Source organism: Orycteropus afer, unplaced genomic scaffold (genome assembly GCF_000298275.1).
Source record: "Orycteropus afer afer isolate SDZICR_OR568_19922 unplaced genomic scaffold, OryAfe1.0 scaffold00066, whole genome shotgun sequence".
Taxonomy (NCBI): Eukaryota; Metazoa; Chordata; class Mammalia; order Tubulidentata; family Orycteropodidae; genus Orycteropus; species Orycteropus afer.
In genome coordinates this window covers 2,335,172-2,346,997 of record NW_006921653.1, presented here as the reverse complement: position 1 = coordinate 2,346,997, position 11,826 = coordinate 2,335,172, and the positions used below count along the sequence as shown (strand labels likewise).

The 11,826-nt window shown below is 37.5% G+C and overlaps 1 pseudogene; it reads left to right on the top strand.

Moving 5' to 3' along the window:
* Positions 1 to 5,554: 5,554 nt before the first annotated feature.
* LOC103196421 overlaps positions 5,555 to 11,826 on the top strand; it is a 41,615-nt pseudogene continuing 35,343 nt past the window's right edge.

Below are 11,826 nucleotides of genomic sequence, written 5' to 3'. Positions count from 1 at the left end.
GAACTTTTCAGCTTGAACTTGTCGGCTTCTACACGCTTGTGAGCCATTTATCTAAGATAAATTTCTCTCTCTCTCTTTCTCTCTCTATAAATATATATATATATATACTTTGCTGGTTTTTGTGTTTCTCTAGAGAACCCAATCCAACATACATTGAAATAATATATTTGATGCATTTAACACCACTGACTGAAAACCAGATGAATCAAGAACATCATACATGAAGAAAACAAAAGGTCATTAAAAAGACAAGGAAGAAAAGACTAAAACTGGCATCAGAGGAGACTCTGAAACTTTTTCTTGAATAGAGAGTAGCTAAAGAAAATGGAAGAAATAACAAGATAAAATAGCTGAACAGAAGATTTCAAAGAGCAGTTTGAGAAAACAAAATATGCAAAGACCTGGAGTTAAAAAACCAAAAGGGAAGAACATGCTTGGCATTTCTGAAGCTGAAAGAACTGAAGAAAAAATCCAAGCCTTGAGTTCTAATACTGAAAGACTCTGTTGGCAAAATATTGAATGATACAGGAAGGATCTAAAGAAGATGGAAGGAATACACAGTCACTGTACCAAAAAGAATCGGTCAATGTTCATCCATTTCAGGAGTTGGAATATGATCAAGAACCAATGGTACTGAAGGAAGAATTCAAGCTGCATTGAAGGAATTGGCAAAAACAAACAAACAACAAAAAAAAAAAAAACAAGGCTCCAGGAACTGATGGATTACCCATTGAGACATTTGAACAAACAGATGCCCCATTGGAGGCACTTACTCATCTATGCCAAGAAAGTTGGAAGACAGCTACCTGGCCAACAGACTAGAAGAGATCCATATTTGTACCCATTCCAAAGAAAAGTGATCCCACAGAATGTGGAAATTATTGAACAATATCATTAATATCACTTGCAAGTAAAATCTTGCTGAAGATAATTCAAAAACATTTGCAGCCTTATATTGACTATTGACAAGGAACTTCCAGGAATGCAAGCTGGATTCCGAAGAGGATGTAGAATGAGGTCTATCATTGCTGATGCCAGGTGGATCTTGGCTGAGAGGAAAGAATACCACAGAGATGTTTACTTGTGTTTTATAGATTATGCAAAAACATTTCACTGTGTGGATCATAACAAACTATGGATAACATTGAGAAGAATGGGAATTCCAGAACACTTAATTGTGCTCAGGAGGAACCTGTACATAAACCAAGAGGCTGTCATTCAAAGAGCAAGGGGATACTGCATGTTTTAACATTAGGAAGGGAGTGCATCAATGTTGTATCCTTTCGTCATACTTATTTAATCTATATGCTGAGCAAATTATCTGAGAAATTGGACAATATGAAGAGGAATGTGCCATCAGGATTAGAGGAAGACTCGTTAACAACCTGCAATATGCAGATGACAAAAATCTTGCTTGCTGAAAGTGAATATGACTTGAATCACTTACTGATGAAGATTAAAGACACAGTCTGCAGTATGGATTACACCTCAACATAAAGAAAACAAAAATCCTCACACCTGGACCAATAAGCAGCATCATGAATGGGGAAAAGATTGAAGTTGTCAAAGTTTTCATATTACTTGGCTCTACAATCAACACTTATGGAAGCAATAGTGAAGAAATCAGATAATGTATTGCACTGGGCATGTCTGCTGCAAAAGAACAAAGATATCTCTTTGAAGATTAAAGTGCACCTACCCCAAGCCATGGTGTTTTCAACCACCAAATATATGTGTAAAAGCTGGACAATGAATAAGGAAGGTGGAAGAAGAGTTGATGTTTTGAGTTTGGTGTTTGTGAAAAAATTACTGAAAGGATCATGGGCTGCCAGAAGAATGAACAAATCTGTCCTGGAAGAATTGTATATGGAATGTTCCTTGAAAGCAAAAATGGCCAGACTTCATCTTATCTGCTTTGGTCATGTTGTCAGAAGAGACCCTTCCCTACAGAAAGATATCATACTTGGTGTAGAAGAGGGTCTGCAATAAGGAGCAAGTCCCTCAAGGAGATGGATTGACAAGTGGCTACCATGATGAGGTCAGGTAACAAGAATTGAGAGACTGTAGCAGGACAGGGCAGTGCTTTGTTCTGTTGCACATAAGGTTGCTATGAGTTGGGGCTGACTCAACAACACCTAACAACAACAACAATAACAACAATAGTCTTATTAATGCCGTGGATTTGCTAAAAGACCTAATTTTTCATAAGAGGATCTGATAGGAAACACATAAAAACAAATTAGTAATTATTCATGTTTCTTTAGGTGATTAGGTAAAAAGCAATTGTCCAAGTTTGTGGGCATTCACTTTCTTGGTGTACAAACTCCTTTATTAGGTTTAAATAAGATGATCTATCTATCTATCTATCATCTATCTATCTTACATAAACATATATATTTTTTCTCTGTAATAGGAGGTCCTCATTAAAAACATTTAGCTCACAAGTTATACAACTTTTTATTACCCAATCACTTTTCTAGATTTTAACTATCACCAACTGGAATAAGATTTCATCATCCTACATTGGTTACAACTATTTAAATATAATAAATAATAATGTTTTTCAAAGGCTCAGGACAGTCAGTAAAAAGCAGTGATTCTGAACACAGGAGGAAGGGATATTTCAGAATAATTTAAGAAGTTCTTTCTGGTTTGTTTTTGGGTTTAATCTCCAGGATCCCTTCACTGCCTCCAGTACTAAAAGTGTGATGTTCTGTCCAAGCAGAGCTTAAACTTCTCAGCTGAATGTAAATCCTACTGTGAGTCATCATTCTTGATGGAATCTTATATCCCTTAATTCTGTTCATTTCGAAGAAGGTTGTAAATACTGAAATAAAAAAAAGTAGAAATTTCTTGGTCAAATATATCTAGTTTTAGGCCCTTGCTCTACCCAGGGAAGACTAGAATTTGGAAGCATTGTTGAAATTTAATAAAACTCTTCTTATGTGATAATGGGTGAAATTTGTATTCCTTCAAACTTCAGTTTTCTCATCAGCAGACCTGGTAAAACAATACTCAGCTTATAAAGTGTTGTTGTTGTTGTTGTTCTGTGCCGTCGAGTCATACCTGACTCATAGCGACCCCTCCTTGGGTTTCCGAGGCAGTATCACTACGGAAGTAGGATTGCCCAACCTTCCTTCCAAGGAGTGACTGGTGGGTTTGAACCGCCAGCCGCCTGGTTAGCAGGCAAGTGTCTTAGCCACTATGCTACCAGCTTATAAAGTAGGTGAAAAAAATGGAATGAGGAACCCAATATAAAACTCAAAACCTGGAATATTGATAGAACCTCTTTGAACATGATTTCCCTTTGGGCCTGAGCCCTACTTTTTACTTATTCTCACCCACTACTTCTTCCTGAGTGAAACATGCATGTGCATGCACACACACAGACACCCCACAGAGGGAAAAAAAAGAAAGATAAATTTATTGCCAGGTAACATTGCACAAAACAGAAAAGCATTTCACTGGTAATTTTCCAAGAGGAAAGGGCCAAAGTCAAAAGGTTTTAAGTGCTAGAACAGAAGAGGATTATGGTGAATGGACATAATGGCAATTAAAGTTTGAAAATTTGCTCACTGGATAAGGTGGATACATCCCTATATCTGCACATGATTGATTAAAATAAGTCCTATTGTTTCTTGATAAGAAAAAAACATTCAGATAAATTCACTAAGAATCTGACTTAGCAGGAATACCCACATGACATGGTTCTTTATATGCATTAGTGTTAGAATGGCTGAAGTGAAACAGCATTTATCAAAAGGTACAATAGATTGACAATTTTCATTTTATACCAGCAAACCTTTCACACACGAATCCCCTTGACAATGCAAAAGAAGATGGTTATCCAAGTTGTAGTCACTAAAACAGTGGAATATACACGTACACACACACACACACACTAAGTCCTACTGAAGTGAATCAGTGCAGTTAATCAATAACAAATCGAATAAAATAGAACCAGGCAAGGAAGTATATTCATAGAGATTGAACTTGATATATGAATGAGTAAATAGGTTTGTATTAAATTGAAAAAAAGAGGAATCCCCTAAATGTGATGGACGGACACAGTGGCTGCAATGATGAGCTCAGTATAGCAAGGATTGTGAGAATAGTGCAGGACCAGGCAGTGTTTCATTCTGTTGTGCATAGGGTTGCTATGAGTTGGAGCTGACTCAACCGCACCTAACAACAACACACTCCTTTGCTGATGAGGAGTAAAGGACATATTTAAAGTGATATGAGGATTAGGTGGTACAATATATTAAACTTGGCATGAAATTTACTTGCTTCTAAAGAAAATATTTTTGAAATTTGAGCAACTGAACTTGGATCACTTAACAATCTGAACTACCCATATTTTGTGATGCCACCATTTCAAAAGATAGTTTCTAGGTCTCATAGTTTTTACATACCTGGAAGGTATTCACATGAGCATATCCTTTTGGTCAGTGCTAATCCAATACCCTTATTCACTGCAAGGAATCTAAAACGTAAAGAGAGATGTGTGGATTCATTGAGCAGTAATTCTTTGCTACTGTCAGTTGTATGATCTTGGTAAATTTTCTTTATCTCAATTGCTTATCTGTAATAGAAGATTAGTTATATACCGGGACAAGTAAAGTTTTTAACGTGATTGAACTGGCTTCATTACATACTGTTGAATGACCTTCTACAACTTCCTGAACTTTCCTTAGTCTTAGTCTGTCTCTTTCTCTACTATGAGAATAATACTATTGAGAGGATTGAATAACATTAAATGCTTTAGTTCCTGCCAGGGATTAAATTCCTCAAAAACTGTTATCTCCATGATTGGAGTCCTTGGATGGTGCAAACCATTAATTAGCTCACTGGAAAGTGAAAAGTTGGCAGTTTGATTCCCCCCATAGGTGCCTCAGAAGAAAGGCCTGGTGATCTACTTCTGAAACATTAGCCACTGAAAACCCTATGGAGCACAGTTTTACTCTGATACACACGAGATTGCAAAGAGTCAGACTCAACAAGACAGCAACTCATAAAAACTGATATATCAGTGATATGGCATTAAATTAACATAATTATCATTCACTGATAATTATAATTATAACAAGAGAATAAAAGTAATATATAATACATGAGGCCATGCCTGCTTTGCTTCATAAAACTCCTAATATTTTGAAATTATTATGTTTGTTTTCTTCTACACTAAGATTTGTTATTTAAGGTTTCCTGTATTTGCCTATGGTCTTTCCTTTATAGTTAAAATATTGTATATCTAGAAATTGTGCAATAAGTATTTGTTTAAATGACTGCTTAGCAACTCAGTAAGGCTGTTGGATTTGACAGAACTTGCAGACAAGACGTATTCTTTGTTTCTCAATGAGTTCTCCTTTTACTTTTATTAAATGTACTTATTTCTGGATTCTGCACAGCCTATGAAACAAAAACTGAGCAGTGAACTTTATATTCGGGAAGTTAGATAACATCTTATGATAGGGCTTGTGCTTATTGTAATGAATGTTTCCCAAGTGCCTTTGCTGCACAACTGAAGTAGAAAGAAAAGAAGGGAAAGATCATGGGAAGAAAGACTCTTTTGCTTCTGATTGTGGAAGTCCTCCTGGCATATTATGTTTATACACCTCTCCCAGATAATATTGAGGAGACATGGAAAGTGTTATGGATAACCACACATGTGAAAACTCTAACACATTTGGTAAGTTCAGAATTTTGTTGACTGTGAATATTTATCAGTATGACCAGGAGGAAAAAAAAAAAATCCTGTTATTATTTTTTTTTTTTTAAATTTTTGTTCTCAGAATGAATATTGAAGAAGTAGTCAGGCAATTTTTCATTTGAACTATTGAACAATGCAATGTGTTTGCTTAGAAAAACAGAGAGTCTTATGAGTTTCATGACTGGAATAGAGTTAGACTAAAAATATTTAGAGCATGAACATTTTGTAAAGTACAGAATTTGAAAATGGTAGAACTGAGTAGTACTGTGATTAGTAATCTTGGGTTTAGATGCAAAAAATAAATTCTTACTTAAATATTTTATAAACATTGTTCCGAATCAAAATGAACTGCATAAATACGGTTTGCAGCTGTGAAGGGTGAGCTCCTGTGGTGACAGGTCAGCTGGGTGAACAAACGCCCTCAAATGCCTGGGTGAACTGTCCTTCAAAAGACCAGTGGTTCTTCTCGAACCAAGAAAAAAAAAAAAAACTCACTGTCCTCCAGTCCATTCCAACTCACAGTGAAACAATACACAGTAGGACAGAGTAGAAATGCCCTCTACTATATCAAAGGCTGTAATTCTTTATACATGCAGACTGTCACATGTATCTCCTTTGGAATAGCTGATAGGTTGAAGCCACTTGGCTGGCAGCTAAGCACTTTAACCACTGAGGCACCAGGTCTCCTCAGGTTCTAATGAGGCTCAGGTTCTAATGAGGCTAATTACTTGGCTATCAAATCATGCTGTATGTGTTTTAATCTTCTCCATAACAAATTACCTCCCTGTAGCAAAGAAATCTAAAGCCAGTTTTCTAAAGTGTGCTAAGCAATTATTTTCTTGAGAAGGAAAATATTACTAATAAATTTAAAAATCAATAGCTGAACCTTAGGACTAGATAAATATTGCCATACTTGGAGAGCTGACTACTACACTAGACAGTCCACCCACTTTTATTGTTGTTGCTTTTAATTTTCTTTTTCAATGTTTTTGGGAACAAAAAGAAGCATATACATTAAGAAAAGAAATGTGGCTCTCATTTCAGTCCCTGTCAAAAGCATTCACATCAGCTACTTTCTTTAAGTGTATGTCTTTATTAGTGATTCAGGGAAGTATATGCATTTAACGGTACTATTGTTTTTAGTGTCTAAGGCATTTAACTGCTAACCAGAAGGGTGGTGGTTCAAACTCACCAGCCACTCCTCAGAAGGAAAATTGGGCCATCTTTTTCTGTATAGATACTGCCTTGGAAACCCAAGGAGGGGTCACTATCAGTTGGATTTGATTTGACAGCAATGAGTTTGGTTTGTTTTTGGATGTGTATGAAAGATAGTCCATTAGCTTCTTGATTCTGAATTGCATTTTTAATTTTTTTTCACTTAATATCTCCTAGAGATTATTTCATATCAGAATACAGAAAGACTCTCATTCATTTTTTAAAAATATAATGTATGAATGAATATAGCTTTTTCTTTCAGCTAGAATTTTACTGAAAAGCACACAGATATTTAGAGACATCTACTGACTTCGGATAATATGTTATATTGCCATTAGTAACCAAATGAATTTTTTATTTCACATGTGTATAGGTGTTTATTGGGCAATCTACTTCTGTAGTGATACCACCTCAGAAACCCAAAGATGGGTCACTAGGAGATGGATCCTTTTTGATAGCAGTGGGTTTGGTTTTTGGGTTTTATAGGTGTGCATATTGAATTGTGTCCCTCCAAAATGTGTGTTCTAAATTCTAACCTTAGGTCTATGGACCCGAGGAGGGGTTGCTATGAGTCAAATTGACATGATAGCAGTGAGGTTTCTTTTCTTTTTTTTTTTTTTGGTATGCCTATGGTTATAACCCTATTTGGAAATGGGTTGTCTGTATTATGTTAATGCAACAAGATTAGTATAGAATGTATCTTGAGTTAAATTCTTTTGTGATACAAAAGAGATTAAACAAGCAAGCAAGAGAAGCAGAGATAGGGGAAGAGGGATGTCAAGCACATGAAGATCACCCAGGAGCAAAAGTTAAGAGGAGATGATGGTCTTCCTCTAGAGCTGACAGAGAGAGAAAGCCTTCTCATAGAGCCAGCACCCTGAACTCAGATTTCTAGCCTCTTAAACCACGAGAAAATAAATTTCTGCTTGCTGAAGTCACTATGGGAGCTCTGGTAGCATAGCGGCTAAGGCACTTGACTGCTAACCAGAAGGCTGGTGGTTCAAACCCACCAGCCACTCCTCGGAAGGAAAGTTGGGCAATCCTACTTCCGTAGTGATACTACCTCGGAAACCCAAGGAGGGGTCGCTATGAGTCAGGGCTGACTTGACGGCATACAACAACAACAACAACGAAGTCACTATGTGCGGTATATCTGTTATAGCTGTTGTTGTTGTTGTTGTTATATGCCATCGAGTCAGATCCCACTCATAGTGACCCCTCCTTAGGTTTCCGAGGCAGTATCACTACAGAAGTAGATTGCCTTATCTTCCTTCCAAGGAGTGGCTGGTGGGTTTGAACCGTCATCCTTCTGGTTAGCAGTCAAGTGTCTTTGGCAGTACGCTACCAGAGCAGCATTAGATAACTTAGACAGAATTTGGTACCAGGAGAGGGTAATGCTGCTCTACTCACTGCCATCAAGTCGAATCTGACTAATAGCAACCCATCCTTGGGTTTCTGAGCCAATACCTCTACAGAAGTAGATTGCCCAACCTTCTTTGCAAGGAGTGGCTGTGTGGAAGCAGTTTTGGTAACGTGTAGAGGCTGGAAGAGTTTTAAGGTGCCTAATAGTAAAAGCCTAGATTGCTTTGAAAAGAATATTGGTAGAATTTTGGACTTCAAAGACAATTCTGGTGAGAGCTCAGAAGAAAGTGAGGAGAGCTATAGAGAAAGTCTCTGTCAGCTTAGAGGATACATATCATTCCAGCAACAGAATATTCTGGTGAAGTTTCAAAAATATTTAAAAGGTTTTAAAATATGCTTCTGGCAAGGTTTTAAAAAGAAATGAAGAACATGTAATTAGACAATGGAGGAAGGATGATCTTTTTATTCAGGGCAAAGAAATTTTTAGAATTATATTTAAACGTTTGGTGGAAGGTAAAACTTCTATATCTGGCTGATGAGATTTCTAAGCAAGATTCTAAGGGAACTGCACAGTATATACTTGCTGCTTACAGTAAAACAAGAGGAAAAAGAGATAGACTTAAAAATGAACTGTACAAAATGAGAACAGAATTGAAGATTTGGAAAATTCTATTGTACAAACTAAGGGCATGTGTCCTAGAATATTCACCAAGTAAGTAGCTACAAATTTTTTTTTTGTTAAAGAGATAGAACCTGTGTCTGATGGATCTAACTACCACAGCAGAAAATCCATCAGCTTAGACTGCATGGTATAGAGAAAGAACAAAAGCAAAGAACTCTGTCTGCCTTTGGAATTGTCCAAGGGGGAAACACTGCAAAGCAACCACATCTATTGTCTTCCAAGAAAAGAAAAGGATTGTCTCTGGAGCAACTCAGTGATGAGCATAACTGTACTGTTGGAAGGAGCACTCAAGCAGGGTTTCAAAGGGTGGGGCCTTGGTCTCCTGAATTTCAAAGGGTGGTGCCACAGCCTTCTAGATTTCCCAGAGTGGGATTGGAATACCAAACAATTTGCATTTTTCTGATGCAATAGGAGCTTCCCTGTGGCTATTCCTTTGACGTCAAATGAAAGCTCTTCCTGTGGTGGGACAGATGTTAATCCTCTTTCAATATTCATATGAAAAGCCACTTATTATTTAAAAACTTCTGCCCATTCCTGATGCCAAGTAACTAATTTATCACACAGTTTAGCACAGGGTTGTTGTTTGTGCATGTCTAAGAGACATGTAGTTATATTGTTTTATACCTGCTTATGTGTCCCTTTTGCCCATTTGATTCTGAGCTCCTTTCCAGTTGCAGTAGTTAAATTTGTGTGTCAACTTGGCTGGGCCTGGTTGAGTATCTGGATAGCTGGATGTAGTTATTCCCCATGGTGAGATTGGTAATAAACTCCATATTTGAATCTATTAGAGCGGCTGAGTAGCTGCTTTGGGGATATGGGTTGTCTCTAGTATGTAAGAAGCAACTTTGAGGAAGGTCTCCAGCTTATGGCATGCTTCAACCCTGCATATAGCAGAGTCATTGTTTAGCAGCCTGCTATGCTGCCGTGCTGACCTTGGGACTTTTTTAGGACTTGAATCAATGGCCTACCATGTGGTTTGGTACTATCAGGACTGTGCCTTTTTACTTTCCAACCTTGGGCTTCTTAGCCTCAGCAGGCAGCAGCTGTGTGAGTGAAGAAATGCCTCCAGCTTCAGTGAGCCAGGAGCAAGAGGCAGAGCTGAAGCCCAAAGTTGAAGGGCTTTCACCCAGTCCCTAGAGCCTGGCCCTTGGAACTCAGACTTAAAGCCTCCAAACTGTCAGAGAATAAACTCCTGTTTGTTAAAGTCATCCCATTTGTGATATTTTTCTATTAGAGTAGCACAGAGATAACCAAAATACCAGTGAGGAAATAGTTTTATTTATTTTTGCATTAAAAGTGTCATAGAATCTGACCATTGTAATATCTCAATAATACTTCCAGCATCTTGTGTTAGACTGGGTTCTCTAGAGAAATAAAACAAGTAAAGCTTATAGAGAGAGAAAGAAAGAGAAATTTATCTTAAGAAAATGGCTCACACACTTATAGAAGCTGGCAAGTCCAAAGTTCTTGGATCAAACATCAAGATGGAGGCTTTTCCTGACTCTTGCAGTTGCAAGGGCTGAGGAGCTCAAGGTTGGCAGGCAGTGTACTGGCTGTTGACTCCAATGAATGACAAATCCAAGAACTCCAGGCCGGATTGTTTGCTCACGGGCAGTTGTAGTCAGCACAACAGAATCCCCATCCACAGAAGAGTGTCTCTTTTTCCAGGATTTTCATAAATACACTGGAAGCAGGCCACACCTCTAGGGAAACTCCCTTTCAACGGGTTGACTGCTCAAAACATATTCATCTGATCCCATCTTGGGAATAACCGCATCACAACTGCTTAAACCACACAAAATTGTGGTCCAGTCAAGTTGACAGGCAGCTCCAACTATCGCACATCTCTATTGTGTTTAAGGCACAAAAATATGATAATTAATTTCAACCTCTAGTATCATTTACTGTGTCATGGAGATTCAACTGTGACAATGTGACACCAGACCATTGGGGACATACTGAAAAAATATTTATAATTCTATATTCATAGAAAACTTTGACATTTGATATTTTTAATTTGATAGATCTCCACTCCCCCTTTTCTAGGCCACATTTGCTGAACTACTGGGAATTAGCCATTTCATGAACGCTGTAACATTCTTCATAAGTCTTCAAGAAGTCCCACCCACATCTGATGAAAATGTGACAGTGACAGAGACAACTTTCAACAGCATTCCTGTTCATGTATATGTACCAAAATGAAAGGCAGAAGTGTTCAGAAGAGGGTTATTTTATATTCATGGTGGTGATGGTTGCTTCGGGAGTGCTGGTATGTTCCCTTTATCAAAACATTTAGTTTATCATATAAGAAATAGTTTATTCACATTTCATCTCCAACATAGCAACATATATGGTAAACGTTATCACAGATAACAAAACACTTCTGTTGCTTGAAATTCCTTTCTTTGGCTCTGGTAGTGTAGTACCTAAGGCACTTGACTGCTAACCAAAAGGCTGGCTGTTCAAACCCACCAGCCACTACTCAGAAGGAAGGTTGAGCAATCTATTTCCATAGTGATACTGCCTTGGAAACCCAAGGAGGGATCGCTATGAGTCAGGGCTGACTTGACGGCACATAACAACAACAACAACGTATTAGTTTAAAGGAATTATATTAAATTTGTTTTTAAAATAATACTGTGTTTTAGGTGTAAGTTTACACAGCAAATTATGTTCCAATTGAATAATTTCTTCACAAATTATGCAGTGCTATCAGTTACATTTTTCACTGCCTATCACTATTCTCATTTTGTCCTGTTTTTAGTATTTCTAGTACTCTACATCCTTACCCCCTTACCTTTTCATCTTTAGTTAGAGTAATTATTGACCATTTCGTCTCATATACATGAGTTTT